Here is a 24,440-nt window from a genome sequence, read left to right on the forward strand (position 1 = left end):
GTCTGAAAGTATTATACGAGGAGACGATATTACCCCAAAATAACCTTCAGATAACCAAACACTGACCTCAGCTTTCTTAATGGGAGCTTTCATATTGATCACCCAACAATTTGGTAATTATCTTTTCATCATTTCTCAATAACGCAGCGATCGTTTGTCATTAATTTTCCTATCACGGTTTTGTAACACCATTGCTTTTCTTTTTTCCTCTTTTCTTCATCTTTGTTCTGCTGCAACATGTTTTCCCTCCCAGGGCCAAACGATGGTATCTTATGAAAACAAAGAAAACCATTTTCAGACTCATTTCAGCTTTATTACATTAAACTGGGTATGGATTAGTAATGGAATGGATGCCGGTAACATCAAAAATAAATCATGCTGCAAAGGAAAGTAGTTAGAAACTCACTGACATTTAGAGTAATGCACTTTATGCACCGCTGTCGCACACATTCAGGTAGATGAAATGCTTACACAAACCACAGCTAACTTATCAGGCAGGAACAAAGCCCTGAAGACAATATCACACGCTGACACCATGAGGAACTTTCTATGGTATAATCTGGTCTATGTTTTAAATGATCAATCCCTCTGCAGCAATTTAAATGAACAGGAATATAATATTATTGTGCAAACACAAGAGCAGATGCATCGTCTAATAAGCGTTCCTTTCCTCTGGTCTTGTATGCAGTCTTCAACATTTTTCCTTTGGTGGCTGCCAGTTATCTGCATTGCACACATTCCCAATCACTGATAATGGAGACCGCTGTGTGACATCAATTACACAGACATAGCAGACATTTCGCTGGGATTACCTGACAATGAACTCCAGTCTCAGTCTGGCCTTTGACAGGAAAAGACAGAACAAAAGAGAGTCAGAGAGACACGGGCGAAGGGGGGAGACGTGTTTGCAGTGTTTTTCAAGGGGAACAATGCTGGAATAAACATGAAGGCTGAGCCGAACAACAATCAGTATGTAACAGTATTCACACTCCGGACGCCGGGGCCTACCTATCAAGCAAAATATGGTAAATCTGCTCATGAAACATTCATGTTACAGCGAAGAATGGGACTGTCATCTAAAGCTGAAGCTGCCTTGCAAACACTTCAGGGTTCAGCGGCGGCGTCTGACAGGGTGAAGGGTTTGATTTTTCTCAGGGTCAATGACTCGAGGCTAACTCTGTAGTTGATAGGGTCAATTAAAAAAGAGATCGGAAGAGTTGGATCTGGGTTTTATTGGTCACACAGATGCTGGTGGAAAGTGGACTTCACTCCTGTTCCTGCTGAACTGAGCCAGTTTTTTGGTAAAACACTGATACCAGTTCAGTAGGCACGGGAAGGCACAGCCCGAATATCATTTTGCTTGAAAATCCAGTGTGGAGTCTGCATGAAAGGCTGTTTTTAAAACCTAACAAAAGGGATAGTATGATCCACAAAATGTAATGTTAGACGAGTGGCAACACACAATCTCTGAGTGTCTTTTACAAAGCTAACCAGCTGCTACTGTCAAGCTTCCTGTTCTTGCATCAAATGCATAATAACAAAGTCAGAATACAACATCTTAATTATAGAAGACATAGGCAGCTGCTAAATCAGAGCCACAGACTGTTCATTTCTCTGGCTGACAAAACTAAATGTCAATCAAAGCTACTTAGCTAATTAAACTTACATTATTAAATGACTAAAACACTGCCTCGGGCTGACTAAAACAAAGGTCTTCCTCCATATGAATACATCAAGTATATTTTGTGAAACCCTAAGGCTAAGTTTCTAAAAAAGTAAACAGCATTGCATTCATTCATAACATGCAGGGGGAAAGCATTATTGCGTTACAGTGAAGTGTTAGCTTTGGTAGTGTTAGCAGCATAGCCTTTGACAGGAAAATGTGACTTATTTAGCAATAACATTCATAACTTTAGCTTACATACTCGTTGATATCCTTAACCTGTATGTCTTTAATGTTAATGTTACAAGGACATTTCTCTGCTAGCATGTTAACTTGCCCCAAATCATAACTGCTAACGTTAGCTTAGCCTCGGCTAGCATCCACATAATGGAGAAATAAAACAGCTAGTTGTGAAAAGATGTCTATGTTTCAGATTAGCTTGCAAGACCGTTTTCTTGATCTTCTAGACATTGATCTCTCTGAAATTGCTTGATTGGATTTTCACCATTTAAACTGTATTTAAAAACATTCCCCCTCTGTTGTTGTTTTGCATTTCCAACTGTGAAGATAAAACTTACCAATCTCTCACAGTGAGGAGCTTAGACACGCTGTTGCATCTCTCTAGCTTGCGTTAGAGCAGATAAAGCACTGCTTAATCCATTTTGTTTTATTGGAGTTGTGCACTTCTGCTCAGGTTTTGGGCAACGAAAAGAGATCATACTTCCTAAATTGTGAGGATTTCTCTATAATATATCACCTTGAGAACTGCTTAGGCTTGTGGAGAAATTAAAAGCATGCTGACTTTCTCGAGGCCAGGGGGTTATAAACGATGAACCAGGTGTATGCAGGGTTTCTTCTTGAAGTCCAGGTTTCCGTAGACATGAACTTGGCCTGCTCCAACAGGTCTGCCATTTAGCACCACATTCCTAAAAAATCACAATATAACCTGTGGCATTTTGAAGTCCACTGTAAACGTGGGCCGAACCGTCTCACTGGAAGGCAGTCAAATGTATTCGGTATGCATGATTATTCTTGCCACATGTGTGAGGTAAGATAAAACAGTTGTTGCTTCAGGCAGAGACGATTAAAGTACAGGTTGTCATACGTCTGGACGGCATTGCATAATGAAGACTTGTGTTTGGCCCATTTAACCGTGCATAGTTCCACGATCTTCACTCTTTCTTCTCACCTCGCTGCCTCCTTCTCCACCTAATCTCTCCCACTCCTCCCTCCTCCTTTTCTTCATATGCGAGATCATAAAGTTCTTTCCGTTCACCGGAACAAATCCCCTCCATCGAATCAACTATTTCACCTCAGGCACTGAACTTAGCCACTGTGAACAACACATAGCAGGGATCAATGCTCACCAATTAGCTAAGCTCTGTGCCTTTAGCAAGTGGGTGGCTGGCTTTTTGATGGAATACAGCCGCTGCATGAAGACCTTTACGTGACTACTCACTGGTAAAGTTTTTTTAAAAAGGCCTCTGATGGGGATCATTCGTATTACGTTTCAAAGTGTGCTGCCAACGGAGGATCCTAGACTTTATTTGAAACACCAAAATCCTGTCGTTGTTTATTAATCTAAATTCCACGAGCCAAAACATGATCCACTCTCCAAAAAAATGTGTTCATATGCATTTAAATCGACTTCCTGGCTGTTTTGAAAGTGGAGAATAGTGAAGACAGTTTCAATTTCAGACAGCTGCATATTTAACTGCAGTTTTTTCCATGTGAGAAACTTCAAGTCCGCTGAGAGAGGTTGATCACCAATATCCGTCCGAGATCCAGTGTCAGATTCTAAAGGAGCAGCCAAGAAGACGACACAAAAGCATCCGAATGTAGAAAAGGGACTCTGGGTCTGAGCTGTGAAGGAGTGGAAATCCCTGGCAATGTGATTTTTGTTTCTCTTTGTGCATCAAATCACGGTGCCAGGAACCCTCCCCGCCACAGCCGGGGTTGAAGCTTGATCCACCCGGGACTTCTCCGCCCCTCTGTATCTTCTTCAAAAGTCCTCCTGGGCTCCAGATGCCTGACCTGAAAGAGAAGAGGTAAAAAAAAACTAGAACTCATGTGAAGATTATCCGTGATGCACTTTAAACCGTGTAACCCTGGGATAAAGGCCTCTGGTAGACCCCCACACGATACAGACTGTTGAAATCTTGGGCAATAAACCTGCAATGTGCAATACACACTCTTCTTTTAAATTGTGCAATACCCCAACATGTCATTTTTATAAGGTCTCAATACTTTAATATTATGTGACTTTTTTAATTGCTGCGACTCATTTTTTAGCCATGGTTTTGTCCTTATTTGTCGTTATTTGCATCTTATCTTTATTATCGCTTGCCTTTTTTACCTGCTGTACCACTTATGCTTTAACAGGGTACATTTCCCCCCCTGTGGGACTAATAAAGGACGTCTGATCCTGATTCTGATCTAAAAAAAGACGTTTAAATGTGTGGGAAGTCTCTGCAGACTGCACTGTGCACAGGTCAGCAGGATGTAGCAGATGTGGATTCTGGCTGGAACAAGCAGAGCCAGCTACCTGGTGCATTTGTTTAAAGCAAATCAGGGGCAAAAAAGTAAACACCCGCTTGTTTGAAATGGCAAGGGCAAATCTGTCTGGTGGTGCACGTGGATTTCAATACTCCTGCTATTGAATACCAGCCGAGGAGAACGTGCTACCAAAAAGGAGATCTGTGTCCTGTACAAGAAAGCAAACTATGAAAAGATTCAGTCTCTGTTTCACATTAGTCTCAGGCCAGGGAGGTGTGTCTGATTTGTTGTCCCATTGTAGGTGGCTGGACGTAGCCTGCTGGGTGGAAACTCTTACAACTTCCTTCTGAAAAAAGTGAATTTTCGAAGTGAGGAACGTGGGGGGTTTTTTGCACTTGAAGGGCAAGTCAAAACGACATTTCAAAAAACACCACAACATTTCAAAAATTACGGAAAGGGTTTTCCTTTAGGGAGAACACTTCTTGTTTGTGATTGGACAGAGCTAGTCGGAGAAACACTGCTCTGATTGGTTGTTTGACCGCGCTGAGCCGGAAAGAACGGACCCTGAAAGTGTGGTTGAAGAGTTTGGTAATTTGTGCACTATATGACAAATGCTAGTATTGCTCGCAGGCTGTTAAAGTATCTGATCTAGTGGGTCTTAATAACCTACGCCTTCACGGTTCTAAGTGACAGGTCGATGTCGTGTTGGGTTGACAGCATGTCGAGGACAACTCCATATGCATATCCTTTGTTCAAATATTTCCGGTACCACTTTACAATAAGATACCCCTATAAAGGATTCATAAAGGGTTTATAATGAGTTTGTAAACACTTTATTAACCATTAAGAACCAGTTATAAACCAGTTCTAACATGGTTTTCATACATCAACACAGGCTCCCTATTTGGCAAGGTGACTAAGCCTTATATTGGCTACCTAGCTTCCTTCCTCTTCTTCATCAGCCAGCATCCTTGGTATCTGTTGTTCACTGAGTTGGTTCTCCCCCCATCAATCTTCATGTTTCTTGGCATCTCTTGAGCTAAGTAGCTAATAGCTTTAAGGCTTAGCAGAACAGATAAATGTGGGCTCACTATTTGGCAAGCCACCGGTCACAGTGGCCTGTTTATCTCTCGTCTGATAAAAGCTGATTGATGATTTATAAAGTGTTCACAACCTGATTAATAAATGAATTACAAACTAAACCCTTATAAGGGTAGTGTTATTGTAAAGTGGTACCATATCTCTATAAACTGAGTTTAAAATGTGTGCAGACACAGCTGAGTAGTACCAAACAGGGAAGACGACCAACCAATCACAGCAGTGTTTCTCCGGTTATCTCTGTCTAATCACAAACAAAACGGGTTCTACCTAAAGAAATATACTTTCCGTAATTTTTGAAATGTTTTTTGCAATGTCATTGTGTTTTGTCAAATGTCGTTATGACACCATCATTTCTACACCGCATTATTGCAGAATAAATGGCCAACGTAACATCATTTATGTATCTTGTCCTTAATCTGGATCTGTTTCAAAATCAAATGCATTATTTGCTGACCCATGCTGCACCTCTCCATGAAGTTTACTGGAAATTGGGCCCGTTTTTTTTTTGTAATTCTGCTGAAAAACAAAACCAAGCTGAAAACCCTGCGATGCTGAGTGTACTAATAGGCTTTATTCAGTTAGCTTAGCCACAAACACTGGAACCCGTGAAAATGACTGTCTCTTTCCAGAGGTATCTGCAAACCACTCAATGTCTTTTCTTTTGGAACTCCTTTGCAATCAAGATCATACAAATATTCTGTTTTTATTTGAAGTCAAAAAGACGTATAGCATGAGAACAACTGATCGTAATGAGTGTTTCCAGTGTTTCCTTAAAAAGGTCTTCATGTTTAGTCTGCTTCACATTAGCGTTAGGTCAGAGAGGTGTGTTTGATTTGTCTTCCCGTTGGATCGGTGCACAAGGAAACACTGCCTGGTTGAAAAATGGGAACGTCTGTGTGTGTTATTATCTTCCATTGTTGTTGTTTATTCTGTTCTGCAGGGAAAATTCCAGGCCCACCATGCCGGGGAAGGAATAATGACAGGACTGTAGTCGAGCAGTGAGGAGGAGGAGGAGGTTCGTCTCAACAGCCTCTCCTTCATCGCTCCCTTAATCATCAGCTTGTCTTCTCACCTGAGTCATAATGATTTAGTGAACCATATGTGGAGTTTCTTTGTGTGTAGGGAATTAACATTTAGTCCAGTTGTTTTCCTGCTTCTTATAACCGTTTGTATTTCTTAAAGCATGTCTCATCTGGTTTACTAAGAGCTGCTCAGAACTGAGAAATAAACACAAGGAATTGTACAACTTCAAAAATCTGTTTTTATGCTACGCTAGGTGGCTACAGGGTTAAGTCTTCCTGTAGATTCAACAGTCATTATGGCCGTATCAATTTTATAACCTGTGACCTCAAAGCAAAGTGTAATTTGCCATTTGTCATTACCTCTGTTAAGGATATTTGGCTTTGGCTTGGTCTGTGTCTGTTTGCAGGATTATGCAAAAACTACTTGCCCAATTTTCATAAAAGTTGGTGAAAAGTTGCATCACGGGCCGAGGAAACATCTGTTGAACTTTGGGCCAATCCTAACAACGGAAAGTAAAAAAAATGTCACTTACAGTACATGTATACCCAACATTGATAATGCACATTAACACACACTCAAATCTTGTTTGAAGCAGCTATACAGAAGACAACCTAATATTTTGTACCCCCCGTGTGGTTGCCATTATGACTCAAACGTCATGAACACAGCAAAGTCAGAAAAAAACCCTTTCCATCTCATCTGATTCCATCTGAGCATGTCTGCGCTCTCCAAATGCCATTCTAGTTGTGTGCTTTAATTATGCTTTTATTATAGAGTACACACCACTGATTAAGAGATTACAATGCCAACGTATGCCAGTTCCAGTAAAGGGATTACAAGACAAACCTCTATCTATAAGCGTGCTCATCCCCCATTAGAAGACCTATCATCAGTGCATTTTAAAATCTGGATAATTACAAAGACATTTCTCCAGACCGGTCTTTAGAAGTGGCTCTTGTCTGCACATGCAGGTTCATCATAAACAGAACAATGTCTGCTGACAGTAGCTCAATGGCATGTGTGCATTATTTCACAAAAGAACTGGATGTCCTCCACCAGCCTGGTGTTTATGAGCGGAGCCGCAGTACATGTTGTGCAGCGAGCAAAGTCTTTCCAGACACGGAGATATGTCTGTCCTGTCAACCAGCGTTAGCAGCGCACCACTCCCTGCGCAGGAATCATGAATAAATATCTTTGTCTAGGTCGTGAGATGTGGAACGTCAAGTTGTGCTTCACTGAGCAGTCGTTGGGAATGGGGAATGAAGGATCGTGTGCGTGTGTGCGTGTGTGCGTGCGTGTGCGTGTGTGTGTGTGTGTGTGTGTGTGTGTGTGTGTGTGTGTGTGTGTGTGTGTGTGTGTGTGTGTGTGTGTGTGTGTGTGTGTGCGTGTGTGTGTGTGTGTGTGTGTGTGTGTGTGTGTGTGTGTGTGGGTTTCACTCATTCACCAAGTTTAAATGTAATGCTGTTGACAAACTAACCAAGCTGAAAACATTGCTTCCTTACGCCGTGGAAAAACTCTCACAATTGGTATTTAAAGAATCTCTTGTTTACTTTGCTTTGTGCTTTATTCTCTTAGCTTGACACAAAGACTGGAAGCAATGAAAATGACTTGCCCTGTCCAAAGATATCTGAAAGCCACGTCTTATTTTTCCAAGTATACAAATATTCTGTTTTTATTTTAGCTCAAGCAAAGAGAATCAAAGGGAGCGGCCGTGCCCTCTGCCATGTGTGTGTGTGTGTGTGTGTGTGTGTGTGTGTGTGTGTGTGTGTGTGTGTGTGTGTGTGTGTGTGTGTGTGTGTGAGAGAGAGTGTTTGTTTGCAAGGTGTGAAAAGTTGATACGGGAAGTGATTGAGTTTTGACAAAATGATTATCGGTTTGAACGGAACAGTGTCAGGAAGTGACATGTTTTTGGCAACCAGCGTGAATTATGGGGTGGCATACAGAGGTTGGATGTGGTAATGATTACAACGGTACATTATAATTGCGGTGGTTTTACCTGACGCCAATTTTTGGCATCACCTGAACCTTGTTTTTACGCCCTGGGTTCATCTTTTTCCTTCAGACATTCTCATGATCACTTCTGGTCATTTGGATTGTCTATAACGTGCATGTATTACCTTTGTTAATCTTCACACACAACATCTATTGCATGTTTGTCCATCCTGGGAGAAGGATCGATTTCTGTTTCTCTTCCTGAGGTTTCTCACATTTCTTCCAGATTAATTTAGAGGGAGTTTTTCTTTGTTCTTGCACGGCTCTAAGGACAGAGGGTGTTGTATGCTGTGTGAAACCCTGTGTAACATACGTATTATTTGTGATATGAAGCTGTATAAATACAATTAGATATGTTAGTTCTGCCTGTAAAAACGCAGAGAGACATCACAAATAAATGGCCATTGCAATTTCACCTGATTAAAGGCTTTTTAAACTGCATATCAGAGTTCATTGGACTGTGTGTACGTGCGCTACGTTTGTGTATCCAACCAAAAACCATGTTCTGATAAATATCAAAAATGAATATTTGAAATGTTTAACAATACCAGCTGTGCTTTCCTGTCTCTCTTTATCTTACTTTCTTTTTTAAATGTTGTTTCCCCTTGCTATCCAAAATATACCAGAGGGGAAAATGTATATATAGCATTTCAATAGATCAGATATCAACATTCTTCAAGGTATTGTATTACATTTAGAAATCTAGTTAGGAGACAAAACTCCTCCAGACTTTTGGTATTTTTTTCAACACAACCAACAGTCCAAATCCCTATGATTTCATATGGTTATATATATATATTTGGAAAAAGTTGCACCAAGTTACTGTAGATAAATGATCCACTGCAGGAGGAATTAAATTGTATCAGGACAAGATGATATTCTCTGCAACACTTCAGTTTTACAAGCTTTCCATGACTCCATAGCAACTCAATTGGCCTCTAACACAACAGTATGTCATGCTACTAATGTCACTCATTTACAGCCTGATGTAAGTTATTATTTTAACAGGAGGCTGAAGGTGTGAACAGGTCACCACATTTAGAGAGAGCAACGTTTGGAAACTCAGCCGAACCGAGTGACCTCATTCACACAGCCGGGAGGAACTGCTCGACGGTCAAACGGCAGAAAGAGAGAGCAGATCAAACTAGGTGATATTCTGTGACCTACAACACTATATTTACAATTAATATACTCATAAAGATCCATAAATATCCCCTCACCGTCTTTGTGTTGCCCTTCCCTCCCTCTATTTTCTAGTACAGGTGACAAAGTCGCACCATTTGTTGGTTTTCTCGTGTAATTCTCCTGGCAGTTGTCCGTGTTTACCCAGGAGATGTTGAGATATTCTGCATGGGGTGGCGTGAGGTTCACATCTGAACCCAGCACTGACGTCACCCTGCATCTCACATGTCCATGCCACTTGGATTTGTCACCCTGCTCTTACAAAACACAGGCAAAGTGTCGAGGAGCAGAAACAAGAGAAGTGTAAGTCTGTGAGAATGTGTGCATGATTTGGAGAGACAGAACACGTCGAATTGCATTAGAGGAGCCTTGCTTTATGGATTCCAGTCTGTAAAGATTGTGACTCGACTCTATAGGGGTTAGTATGCTGTTTGAACACCTGCGTCTGAAAGCACCTTTAATAGTTTCTGTTACTTACTCTAAAAACTGACATTTATGCCCACCTCACTATCGCTTAGACGAGAGTTCCTGTCACTTTCAGTGTGTACAAATCTCTGCAACACTATACATCCTGCACCCGTATCCCCATATTTTGAAAATATTGCATCTCCTACCTCTATTACGTCAAGCTTTTAACCCTCAATCCGGGTTTGGCCTTTCAGAAAAAGGTATAAACACATTTGTCTTCCAGACTGTTCGTTTTTTTTCAAATGTTACTTGTCTGAAAGGATTGTGTAGGCTTCAAACAAATCAGCATCTGAACTATAAATTAGAAACCATTTGTTTTTGCACTAAGCATTGGCGTGTTGGATGTCTCCATCTTGTTGTTTTCTGACCAGAAGTTATATGAGTGAGTGAAGCTGAGTACAAGCAATGCTTAAAAAACTATTTTTTGGGTAAAGTGAAAACTTAAACGTAGAAAAGGTCAAAGTTGTAAAAGGAAAAACACCCAAACCAGCGTAAAGGACAAGGTAGCCACACCCTATATAAGTAAGGCCTGCACTATTGTCACTTTTCCTTAATTGGAGTTTACTGAACTGTATTGAATAAGACTAGAAACTAATAAACTAGCCAGGAAAACTATTTGTTGAGCTACTTATTCAACTTATGAGAATTGCTAACCTAGCATTCATAGCAAAAAACGTTGTCCTGTATCCTGGGTTAAATATGCACATTAAGGCTGGCCCCGAGCTCAAGTTCACGTCCATTAACTTATCATTGTGAGGACGTCACAGATTTGTATGTCACTAGTCTTGCTTTATGGAAGTTTAACAGTCATTAAAGCTCCATGCTTCAAACGATTCATCATAAAAATGACCAGACTACCAGTTCCTTGAGTTGCCTCTGGGTGTGGAGAAAGACTCAGTGGTGCCGTAACTATGTCTTATAAATCATCTTTGGTTGGGACAGAATGCAAAGTAAAGTTCATGTAGAGTTAGTGGAAAGAGAAGTGGTTCAACTTGAGCAAAAACTCTTTGAATCTTCTTGAGAAATGTGCAGGAAAACGGAGAGAGAAATAACATAAAACACCAGAGTTTGTGGAGAGTTCAGTCAGAGGCTGAGTTTCCTCATTTAGCAGAGTTCAAATTGATCAGACAGATAAAACATGAGGCCCCTGTCTCAACCAATCACACCTCTGTAGTAACTAAAGACCCCCTGAGCATTGAAAAGTCATTACCAGAGCTTGTTGGGTCTGAGCTTCATTATTAAGCTCATTAGATCACTCAGTCCGGATAAACCCGCCCTGCATGTGACTGATGAGCGAGGCAGACATCAAGCAGGAGCTTTTCCTCATGTCCCATTAACAATAATCCACTTTGCATTGCGTTAATGCAATTTCGGGCGAGGGGATGTAATTCCATGCAAAATCAATCATTACCAACCTTTTCTTAGAAATGAAACCGAATAAGACATACGAGACTAAACTGATTTGGGGGGTTTTATGTCAAAAAGTATAAATCAAATAATGAATAAATGTTATCTTTTTAGAGAGGCACTGACTCACCTCTTATAGGAAGAATGGAGGAATGAAAAATGATCTTGGCCTCAGCGCTGACAGGAACATGATCCATTATAATGCATGAGGGGAAATGGCAGCGCTGCATTAAAGCCTGCCATAGGCGATCTCCGAATCTGATAGTAGCTGCTATCTGAGCTATTAGCTAATAGCCACGCTGATAACATTAAGACTAGAAGGAAGGAGGTGCAGTCAGGAGAAGTGACGCACGAAATATGGTAAAACTATGAAAGATGATACTGTTAGTGTGAGAGTGACGTGGGGGAAATGAACACAGACAAAACAACTGTCTGGTTCAGCTGAGGACACAGGGATCTATCAGTGCTGCTATTAGTCCAGCTAATGCAATCTCATACCAGACTCAACCCAAGAAACCACTTATTTTCAGAGGCACACCCTGAACAGCTTTCCTGCACCTTCAGAAACAACAGCTTCCTAAGAATCCTTTCATCACATCATATTTATAATCTGCATAGAGTAGAGTTAGACATTTTGTAGGCCAACCCAGAAGTTAGCAGCGCTCCCTTGACAAAAAGCAGTGGGACGTTTCCATGGGGTTTAAGAATATTGCAGAAAATAATATATGTGTAACCAATGTGTATGCTAAATCTAGTTCAACAGGATGATTTCCACATAGCCTCACCACTATTAGGATGAGTAAATGCAATATCCACATGTAAAAAGCTAATGTTGGGCTATAAAGGAACTACAGCACGGTCACATGACTTCACGTCACCACCGCTAAGCTAAAGGTGGCTAACGTTGGGCTATAAAGGAACTACAGCACGGTCACATGACTTCACGTCACCACCGCTAAGCTAAAGGTGGCTAATGTTGGGCTATAAAGGAACTACAGCACGGTCACATGACTTCACCTCACCACCGCTAAGCTAAAGGAGGCTAATGTTGGGCTATAAAGGAACTACAGCACGGTCACATGACTTCACGTCACCACCGCTAAGCTAAAGGTGGCTAATGTTGGGCTATAAAGGAACTACAGCATGGTCACATGACTTCACCTCACCACCGCTAAGCTAAAGGAGGCTAATGTTGGGCTATAAAGGAACTACAGCACGGTCACATGACTTCACCTCACCACCGCTAAGCTAAAGGAGGCTAATGTTGGGCTATAAAGGAACTACAGCACGGTCACATGACTTCACCTCACCACTGCTAAGCTAAAGGAGGCTAATGTTGGGCTATAAAGGAACTACAGTACGGTCACATGACTTCACCTCACCACTGCTAAGCTAAAGGAGGCTAATGTGATGACGTTTTGTCGTCTCATTTAGACACTAATTTTGTTATTAATGGGGTATTTACTGATGTTTTTTTGTCATAGTACAAAACATAACATCTCTTCAGCTTATGTTAACCACAGATCTTGTTTCAGGCTACAACCAAAAACACATTCAGAAAACCCTTGAGTTCCAGAAAAGGGAACCAGAATAGGTAAAAGCTCAGTTCCAGACTATATCTAAAAATAGTCGAAAAAGCTGAGACAAAATCTAGTGATTCATCAATTCAGATAAGGGTTCGGAGGGAGGGAAGGCGGTTTGGGAGGGATTCCTCTCTGACTATCTGAGATGCATCCGTCAGCATGGCGTGTTCGGAGGCCAGGAGGAGTTGGCGTGATCGGATCGCGACCTCTGTGACCGGCAACCTCCCTCCCACGCCAAGCATGCAATCTCCCCACAAACCCAGGCCTGTTTTTCCACCACATATGGCTTCAATTGGAGGATCCTGCTCCTGCTGTGTCTGCAGTAACAGTAAACTAAAAAACAAAACAGCCAGGCGTAGCTCGGCAAACCTGATTATGAAATCAGTGACTGGCAGCTGGCACTGTCCCTTAGTTGTGGTTGTTTTCGTGATGAATCGTCAAAAGAAGCGTCTGTAACGATTTTGTTTTCTTCATATTTTTGTGTAAAAATCTGACTATAATGAAGCCAAGTTAGTGTTGAGTAACAAAGAAAGAAAAGGAAAGTACCTTAAATTCATCCTTTGGTGCCGTACTTTCCACCCCTGCTTTTTATGCATGTGTTTATGAGTTAGTGCGTGAACAGGCCGTTATTTAAAATCTCGCTCCAGCGCCAACAAGGCAAGCTGTTTACTACTTGGTTGGTCGTAAAAAGTAAATATGCATTGGTCGGGGGCCTATCAAAGGCTCCTTCATTTGGTCCCTGGCTCCGATGGCTCTGGATGTGAGCGGTAATTGCCTCGGCTCAGACTGAAATTCTCTGCGGTGGACGCATGACCGGCTGAAAGAGCTGAGGGAAACCGTGCTGTCCTGAACACTTAAACCCTCTGCAGCTGATCTGAGGGGAGCCAGCGAACACACTAAGGTCAGGGAAACCATGAGAGAGGGACGGAAAGGGCCGTGTGGCTGCACACACACAAACACACACACACACACACACACACACACACACACACACACACACACACACACACACACACACACACACACACACACACACACACACACACACAACAAGACACACACGGGAAACTACTGTGGAGTCACACAGGTGCAGGAAAATAGACGCAGACATTGGATAGATTAAATCAACGTATCATTTAAGGCCATATTGTTTTTGGTTTTCCCTAACCAGCTAACCAATCAGAGCAGACTGGGCTCTGGTTTCAGACAGAGGGTGAAACCGAAGAGCTGCAGCACAGGCAGTATGAGAAACATAAAGAGCTTTTTGAACATTAAAGCATGGAGACATGTCCCAGGAGAGACTTTACATACTATAATTTAATAGAAATTGAAAAACTACGGAAGTGGCGTGGGAAATAAATCAGTTACACTTTCACACAGGACAAGAACTCCTGTTTCAGAGTCTGGTGTTTTTTTTTTTTTAAGGCAACCAAATATCAACACAACATTTAGCTGACACTTTTACCTACCAAGAGACCAGGGTTTGATTGACCCCTCCCAATGCATACCTACTGACTAGATGCAGCTTTTCTCAGGTATAGCTACAAAGTAATTGTGACTGAATCAGCAGCCGAACCGTAATAACAAACATCTGTTCATTCTTCTCGAGACAACGCCCACACAACATCTATCACAGGCAGCGAGCGTGCAATATTTAAACTCTTAGAAGTTTAGAGTTAATGATAAAGGGCAAAAGACTCCTGCAAAACAGAAACTAAGCGTCTATTTATCAGGAATTTACGGCTCACTTGTTTGCCTTTTTCATACTTCAGACATATCCCCATTAGAGATGTATTTTCCCCTCTGATGCATAATTAATTAGCAATATTCACCGTGTGCACTTAGCTTTATATTACCAGGGTCATTAACTTGATCAATTATATTACTCTCTGCAGCAGCTTTTGCTTTTTTTGTGTCCAGAATCCGCTCGCTGTAAGAGGTTGCTTACGATTTATTATGGGCTGGGGGTTAATGAGTAAGACTCTACCGTGGAGAAGCATTACGTGCAAGCACGAAAATCAAAGAAAATATGCATGAAAGTGAAAACAGAAAGCATATTGGGCAGAGTTGTGGGTTATTTGTCTGCTTAGCATTATGAGTCATAGCTATTTGTGGTAATCCTTTATATTCCACCATATCAGTGACATTTCTTTATTTAGATTGCTGTATTTGATGAAGACACTGTCTCAAAAAGAATAAAACACATGCCTTTCCTTCCCGTAACATGTCTTTTAAACGTGGGAACTCTCTGGATTATCAGACCCAGATAAAGACCTGGATCCCGCTCAAATATTTCAGCTATTTATCCAGAAGTGTTCTCTTGCACTTGACTTTAGGGGTGAGTTTATCAAATCAAACCTCTGGTGAGATTATGTCGTGGTACAAAAACCCCCCACAGTCATGGGTTTGCTGAGAAAAAAAGTGCTGGTGCTGCAGCCTAGCAGTCATGCAGGTGTGTCGTGTGTGTGTGTGTGTGTGTGTGTGTGTGTGTGTGTGTGTGTGTGTGTGTGTGTGTGTGTGTGTGTGTGTGTGTGTGTGTGTGTGTGTGTGTGTGTGTGTGTGTGTGTGTGTGTGTGTGTGTGTGCACTTCTAGCATTGACTTTCAGAAGAGAAGCCTGAATGTGTGTGTGAGGAATGGTACTGTATCTGGTTTTCTTCCACTGATTCCAGCTTAGTCACGCTTTTAATTCGCCTTGACTAAATAAAGATTGATCTCTTTTCAGACCCTCATAAACACCAGATTAAAGCACCCGTGTGAAACATTTTGGGTGTGCCGACGCAGTCCGTAACTTCTTGTTTGTCATACAAACAGATGCACTTGTCTTCCCATGAGCCATCGGAAAAAAGATCAAAGCTCAACTCTGACAAACTGCACAAACCCTGGAATATCTGAGGCAGGCTTTGATCTTATCTGTTGTCTTGTGTAAAGTCAGCTGCCAAAAGGATGAGTGGAGACTCAGCAGAACTTAGGCAAATTATGAAATGGAAAGCACATAGGGAGAGTGAAAGATGCAAAGGCTTTATTGTCAGTTGCACAGCCACAGTGTAGATACGCAATGGAAATATGAAGTCCCATGCTCCTCTAACGACGCAACATAAATATATAACAATAAAGCAAAAATACAAACTGTGCACGAAGAAACAGAAATAAGTCGTGCAAGAACACTCTCCAAGAATAACGTGCAAGGGAAGGGAAGTGAAATATATAAGTGTTAAATGAAATGCTGTACCTTGAAATGGAATACTGCCTCAGGTGTTTAGCAGGGAAAGAGGTAGACGTGTGTGAGGAGAAACAGAGATGTGTGTGTGTTGCTACTCACCGTGCCCACAGGTCCGATTTGGTGAATCACCTCAAGGGTTCAGATGAGGATATGCAGAGAGGTGACCCTACCCTGGAAAACTGAAACGTTGACTTTAATTAAATGTGTCCACAGATTTCACTTAACTGTATTAGGTTAGTTGAAAGAAAAACAAATAGGTTCAACTGAATATTCTCCCTTTCTACTGACCTAATACAATCTGTTGACTTAATACCTTTAATTCAAGTCAACGTTTCCTCTGATTTACCAACAAACTAACTATTTCACATCTCAGATCCAAGAAATCCTTCAGAAGTCCAAGTCCTGCTCCGCCTGAAAGTGGGGTAAAAAATCAGGATCTGTCCCCCCTTGTTTCCCACAGCCTGGCGGGAGGAGAGGGGCGGAGGGGAGGCTGTTCCCATGGAGGTCAGATGCGGAGTTAACACACCGAGCCGGCTGCAGACTGGAAGCTGCTGTATGAATGCTACCGGAGAGAGACAGAGAGAGACTTTCTACCAGTTTCCCCCAGAGATCCACTGTCCATATGAGAGTCTGGAGGCAGTTCTTCCCTTCCTCCCTCCCTCCTCCCTCCTTGCCTCTCCTCTTTCACTCCCCTCTCCAGTTTTTTTTACAGCCTCCGCTGAGACGCTCTTATTGTGAAAATTGCATTACCCTTTAGCCAGCGAGGAATGGCTCTAAGTGCCTAATGCAATGTTGTCTCTCTGCCTTTTTCTCCCTTTCTCCTTATCTCTCCCTCCCAAGTGTCTATCAGTTTGACATGTCACACCTCCTCCTCTCCTTCTTTCTTTCTTTGCAGCTTTTTCTCCCTCCTTAAAGGGACACTGTCTCACTTTTAATCAAACTTACTTTGTATTTTATCACAGGAACAAACATTCAAAATGGCCATACATGAGGTGTAAAGTAACTAAGTACATTTACTTACTAAGTACAATTTTGAGGTACTTGTACTTCTACTCCCTTACAATTGAGAGGTAAATAGAGTACTTTTACTCCACTACATTGATTTAGTTGCTAGGCAGATTAGGATTAATGATGGTAAATATAATCTCCTTAAATCAGACTGTAGTTCACCTGCAGTAAATCCAGCAGCTACCCTGCAGTATACAAAGCCATTCAAACTAGCTGCACCTGTACTTCTACTTTACTCAAGAACAAGACCTGAGTACTTCTACTTTACTCAAGAACAAGACCTGAGTACTTCTACTTTTACTCAAGAACAAGATCTGAGTACTTCTACTTTACTCAAGAACAAGATCTGAGTACTTCTACTTTACTCAAGAACAAGATCTGAGTACTTCTACTTTACTCAAGAACAAGATCTGAGTACTTCTACTTTACTCAAGAACAAGACCTGAGTACTTCTACTTGGCCCTCTCATATTAAATAAGTACTAAACTCTACGTTATTGTAGTAGCAGAGGCTTTACAGGCATCTATCTCTTCATGCTGTTGTTTGTTTGTTTGGTTGTTCCTGAAACAATAAGGCATGTGTGGTTTCCTTCAGGTTCACTGTTTCACTCTCTCATCTGAAGGAGTCCAGGTGCAGGATCCTGTTCCTGAGGGAGGCATTGATTGTGTTTGTCTCCCTGATATTAAATAACCCATGGTGCCACTGCAGGAGATCTGTATGTGCAATCAATACAACAACAAAGGGAAGAAAACACATTTAGTTTATGAGCATAACAACATGCTAAGAGGGATTTTATCACAATGTATCATGGCGGGAATTTGAGCTTTCAGCACGTTCAAACAAGTCTCAGTGTCTTCAGATTTCAGGACACTTCGCTTCCCAAATGTATTCACAAATGAGGTGTATTTCACTCACCACCCTTATACTTTTGCAACACTTTTACCCAGGATATTTTTAGGTATTGGGTTCCCAGTTCAACACAGAAGCAGACAAGGGTTTGTCATGTCTTGCATGCTCCCAATAGATTAAAGAAACAGAATTGTAGAATTGTCTTCTATTGCACTGTAGAGCACCGCTATTATAGGCAGTGGAAACTTGTAGCTGAGTTTACTTTCTGCAGCCCTGCTATCATAAATATGGCAAAATCTGTAACGTTGATCGGGGTTCCTGAAGTATAAAGCTTAATCCGATGCGGAAAGGAGCGGCCACACTTACTGTAGCATCCAGGATCATCCTCCACACTGCGGGGAAACACAGGAACAATTTACCCAGCAATATCTCCTCTAAATACGTCAGAAATATGAGATATTTCCCTGTTATGTTCTCAGTGATGTCTTTCCTTAGATCAACTGTTTAATCTAGATTTCCCTGGGTAGGGATGACCCCGAACAAGAGAGTTTTATCAATGCCTACATAAGTTAGCCGAACATGCTAACCATTTGATATGTCAAAGCAGATCAGTCGACAGTTCAATCTGTATGGTTTTACTTTTAGAAAGCTTTAATAATACACATGCAACTTCTCTTGATATAAAGCATTTTGCATCCCAGAAATATATATATAAAAAAAGACATGTTTAGAGGTGACTGTCCACTGTTGTCTCTCTCCAGGCTTCAATATGTTCAGTTCAGTAAATAACTCTGTCAACAGAGCCAGCCGTGTGGTGACAGAGTTTCATCAGCAGACGCACTGCAGCAGCTCTGGCCTTTGAGTCCGACACCGGAGAGTGACAGGAGGCCCGGCGGAGAGAGGGAGACAGTCACGAGTTTTATTCCCAAAACACTGAGACAGAAAATATCCCAAAAAACAGCTCCTTATTGGGCTGAGGTGTCATGAAAAAGTTGCTGAGATCGTTGGGCCAAAAAAACAGTCTGGGTGAAATAATTCCATATTGTTAAAAAGTAGAAAACAATGTCATTCATTTTCCCACACACTGCCTGAAACGCCTCCATAATGACATCACTATGTAACACTTGATGCTGCACCACATAGAATGTGATAGGCTAAGGGGCGGGACATCTCCAGCTAATCCAGCTGACCAATCAGAGCAGACTGGGCTCTGGTTTCAGACAGAGGGTGAAAAGAGATGCTGCAGAACAGGCAGTATGAGAAACATAAAGAGCTTTCTGAACATTAAAGCATGGAGAAAATGACTGTTACAAGTTATTGACCTGCATTGGAAATGTTATTTTGATTTTAGTAAGATATTTTAGCAACATTTAAATGAAAAGTAATAAAGTTAAATTACAAAATACAAAACAAATCTAAAATATATCTAAAAAAACCACAAAAAACATGAAATTATTCCAAATAAATAGGATTACTTGCATTTTTATGGATGCCAATTATTCTTTTCTCAATCGACGAGTTAATTAATCGACTAATTTGTTCTTGTACAAACTTTTGGATAGTTTATTTGAAGTGAAAACAATCTTTTAAAGTTTTTTATGGTTAAAAAAACGTGTTTCTTATATTTTAAAGTAACAACTGAACTGCATAATAAATCAGTTGAGTTAAAAGCACATCTCTCTCTGAATGATAGAGAAGCATAAAGTGGCCTGAAAATAATAAAAACAACAGCATTCCGACTTACACTTACCCGCTGATTGATGCACGGCTGAATAATTGAAGTTAGAAACACCGCACTCAGCCGGACGTCCTAATGATGTTCCTCGGAGGCATGGCTTCCTGCTGTAAATCTGAATGATTAGAGGGCAGAGATCAGACTGGATTTCAGATGCAGTGTACATTAATGAGCCTCTTGTGTTCTCTCTGAGGCTGCGTGATATCTGAGGCAGTTTGAGGACGGCAGCCCCTGCAAGCCATCTGTCCGTCTCATAACTCAGAGATATCCGAGCCATCCATCAACTCCACAGATCACACCTCACTGTCTCTTATATCCACGCTGCTGTCTTTACGCTTCTGAGCTGAGAGCAGAGGAGGCTACTGATGCATTCAGTCAGGACCGAAGAAATGACTTGGGTTCGATGGGAACTGGAAGTATCATTTGGTAAAACTGTTCTGAGGAATAGCCTGCAAGTAAATAGTATGCATATATTTAATCTCAGTCTGTCTGTTCACAGTTGCTGGGTGTATTTCGGAGGATATAACTAGTGCAAGTTAAACCATTTTTCCCAATAGAACATGGAAAAGCAAACTTTGCTCCAGCCTTGCAACAGTGGGGCTGCACTAGTTGTCAAAAAAAAAGTAAAGTAAGCTTAAAGTAACTCCCCCTTAGACTACTGAATCTAAAATGTCCCAAAAAATCTCCAAGCGCTGATCAGGAAATTTAACAAATATTGACCTTCAGTTGCAGTGAAAGATTCAAACACTGAAATCCCTCCATCCCATAACACACGTTTTAAAGTGAGGTTAGTTTTACAGAAATGTAAGACTTCTGAAAAAAATATTAAACATAAAACATTTTTTTGACTTCCTAAAAAAAAAGTGAGAATTCTGAAAAAGAAATCTGAAAAAAAGTTGGAATTCTGGAAGCTGGCCTCCTCTCTTGTCCTGCTGCTGGCGCTGAGGCTTTAAAGCTCTTCCTCTTCCTGGAGCGCCTCATCATGCTCCTGCTGGAGGGTAAAAGGAAGCCACAAATATACATCCATTCATCTCTGATGCATCGATGGCAAGGCAGGAATCTCAGCGAGGGATATCAGAAATCAGAATCAGAAATCCCACAGCGGGGAAAGGTACATATTTCAAACTCAAATCACGATCAAAATAGAGTGAAGACACTACTGCCTACTCTTGAAACTGCAGGGAATGAATCAGCAGTTACAGTAGGGATAACAAATCAGACCACAGCATGAATCAGATAATAATCATAATAAATTGCATTTATTTTTAGTGCTTTTCCAGGAGCTCAACGGGCTTTACATTACACATATCAGACATGTTACACATCAATCGTTCAGGCCGTGACGGGGCTGATGCTCCTCAGAGTTTCCCTCTGGACTTATTTGTTAGTTTTAACAGAGTTTCCTGCAGACAGAGCCAGGAGAGGCTGATGGGTTAGGTTCTGTTTGTAACACTTTACTCTGTTACTGCACATACACAGTGTCACATACAGTTTGAATGATGGGCGCTTGTTTGTAGGAAGGACTTTAAAATGTCCCATAAACCAGCATAACTGTATATGAGGAGGACATTAGGCCCATTGTGCAGTTTCCATCGTGACTTGTGTTAATATGCATCATATTTCTACCGGAGGAGGGATCTGCAGAGAGGTTTTATGTGTTTTGGGGAAGGTCCAAGTATTTAGTCATGTCAAATCTCCTTTTCATAAGGGGGAGAAAGTACTCACTTACTGGGGGGCAGTTCATGCAGAATGTAATGCCTTTCGACAGAGACCATGTTGTTGTCCTTTCCTTTGATTGCGTGTAAATATGACACGTGCCAGAGTCAGTTTTTTCTTGTGAGGGGTAAATATTCCTGCAGCATGTTGCTCCTGTCCTGACCGTCGGGGAAAAAGCGGAAAGACGGAGGCAGACAGACTGTGACTTTTTCCAGGGTGGGCTGAAGACAGTGCCAGCAGAGATGCCATGCATGGTGCTGGGAAAAGAAGCCTACGCAAGAAATGAAGGGGGGAGGGGGGGCAAGAACACACACACACACACACACACACACACACACACACACACACACACACACACGATGCGTCTGTGCATGAAAAACAGGGGGCATGAACCAAACATTTGCAAGTACACACACGCTCACACTGACAAAAGACAAGTACGCAGACACACAGGGATTTCATAGGACACTTGTACACACACAGACACACACACATTCATAACCTATGCAATGATCTCCAGAGGCATGTGGCAGATGCCCAGTCCCTCTGCCCACATCCTGTTTCCAGACCAAACCAGAGCTCGCCTCCTCTCTCGGGCCAGCAGCAGCAGGAGGAACGACACTGATGATAGAGAGCTTATATTTTCTGTCTCTCTCTCTCATTACTCTCAAGTGTAGATCACTCCCAGACCCTCGTAAGTCATGCCTCCACATGTGCGTGTCAACGTTCGTGTGAATGTGGTCATTGAGGCTTAAAGATATTTTTCGGGGTCTTTTAATTCCCCATCCAGCTGAGAAGAGAGCGCTCGCTTCAGTCGTTCGCTTAAGGGCACTTAAAGAATGTCAGGGGCTTGATGAGACAGAACCTGACGGTTAAGCTGCAGCACCTTCATCATGGTTAAGTTTAAAATGATGACCTTTACGTGTATTTTGAAGGAGATAAAACCAATGCACGTGTGGGGTTGTAATAAAGACATGCATGACAGACTGGTGAGAGACATCAGAGGTTTACTTTATTATAACAGGATTTCTGTGTAATTGGAATGAAGTCTGACAACAATTGGCTGAAGCCTCAGTAAAGTCCCGGTCACAGAGAGACGCTGTGATTCCCGTCTGTATAAAGTGCACTATAGATATGCTCGTATGGAATATTCTGCTTTATTCTTTTTGCAAGTAAAGACTCTATTTATAGCACCTGCATACCAAATCTGGGCAAGATGCTAAAACCCTCCTGATGGCACGCTGTGTGTGAATGATGATCACTACCCTCAGCATGAATTTGTGTGAATGGGTGAATGCATGCATCTTGGATTTGGATAAAAACATCAGCTATGTGTCGCAAACGCTTTTTGCGTGCACCTAAAGATGAAAAAGTGTGACCATTTGACATTTTTGCACTGCATCTTTGTTACGTTGCACAGCCCGGCTCCAAAACTGTCCAAAATGTACATGAAAGTTTGATTATAGAACCAGATAATAACTTCAGCGACCTTTTCATAACTTATCCGGACTTACATAGTGGGAGAACACACACACACACACACACACACACACACACACACACACACACACACATGCTAGATGAGCCTTTTGAGTGAGAATAGACACATGTGTTCCCCAAAGCTTGGTGACTTTTCGCAGTAAGCCGTTGAAGAGAGGGATTGTGTGTGATGCATGCTGCCTGCAGGGCTCTCACTGTTTTCTTTCCCATCATGCACCCAGCACATCTGTAGCCCGGCTTATATCGAACTGTACGGCCACATGTGGGTTCATTTTGAGAACGCTCACTTCTCCATTCTGTCTAATGCAACAGATTTCACACCGTATTCATATTTTATGGGAGCTTTTTCTCATCCAGTCAATCGGCTTTTTCCCACAGCAGACATTTTGATTTGGAGTAGCAGGATAACTGGATTAACTAATCAAATTAATAATTGCTCAGTTAAATCTAAACATATTTTCAAAACACAAGTCATAATTCTGTAAAAGTGATAAAGTATTAAAAAAATGAAATCTGGATTAAAAAAAGTGAGAATTCTGGATAAAGTAAGACTTCTGAGTCAGAGTAAAGAAACAAATCTGAACTCTGAACAAAAATATCAAATGTTGAAAGAAAGCCAGAATTCTGAAAAAAGGTGAGAATTCCCAAAAATATTGGGGGAAAGAAGTCTAAATTCTGAAAACAAATCTGAACTTTGAATTATTATTTTTTACAGAAGTCTGAAAAGAAGTCAAAATTATTTTCAAAAGTGAGAATTCCCAAAAATGTTGGGGAAAAAATGTCTGATAAAAAAATAACAAAAGTCTGAAAAAGTGAGAATATTAAAATCTGAATCTGAATTCTGAAAAAAATCAGCATAAAAAAAAGTGAGAATTCAAAAGAGGTTCAGAATTCAATGACCTTGATCATATTTGATATGAATTTATAAACAGTTTATCATACAATATTTTTCATTGCACTTCTTGTTCAGGGTTATATGTTTACTTACAGTTCTAACGTAAAAGTGTTTGTGGGAACCGGCCTATTGTGATTGTTAAAAAATCAGATGCATTTGGAATCCAAACGGACTCAAGGGAGACGAAGACAGAAAAAGGAAGCAGCCGATAAGGAGGAAGGAGAGGCAAGAAGTAGACGTGGGAATCACAGAAGGGAGAGTCATCCGACAACGCAGGGAAAAGATGAGGTAGGCAGAAAAAAGACACACACATATTTCAGCTGTGCTCTTCCCTGAGCGCGGGGCTAAAAGGGGAAAATCCTCAGAGACTAACTGAACTCTTCAAACCTCTGCAGCCACATCTGGAGGACACACCACCGCCCGGCTTCAAAGGAGGAGGCGTAGCCGAGGCCAGACAGGTGGCGGGGCAGCGGACACACACACACACACACACACACACACACACACACACACACACACACACACACACACACACACACACACACACACACACACACACACACACACACACACACACACACACAGGCACTGGATGCATGGT

At 41.5% G+C, this 24,440-nt stretch overlaps 1 long non-coding RNA gene across 1 annotated transcript; it reads right to left on the reverse strand.

Annotated features, from left to right (window-relative positions):
• Positions 1 to 5,812: 5,812 nt before the first annotated feature.
• Positions 5,813 to 16,726, reverse strand: LOC134869297 (uncharacterized). Its single transcript, XR_010166396.1, has 2 exons — positions 16,236 to 16,726; positions 5,813 to 6,782 (listed from the first exon to the last, which is right to left on the reverse strand). It is a non-coding gene; the product is annotated as an uncharacterized LOC134869297 (long non-coding RNA).
• Positions 16,727 to 24,440: the final 7,714 nt, after the last annotated feature.

Source organism: Eleginops maclovinus, chromosome 9 (genome assembly GCF_036324505.1).
Source record: "Eleginops maclovinus isolate JMC-PN-2008 ecotype Puerto Natales chromosome 9, JC_Emac_rtc_rv5, whole genome shotgun sequence".
Classification (NCBI taxonomy): Eukaryota; Metazoa; Chordata; class Actinopteri; order Perciformes; family Eleginopidae; genus Eleginops; species Eleginops maclovinus.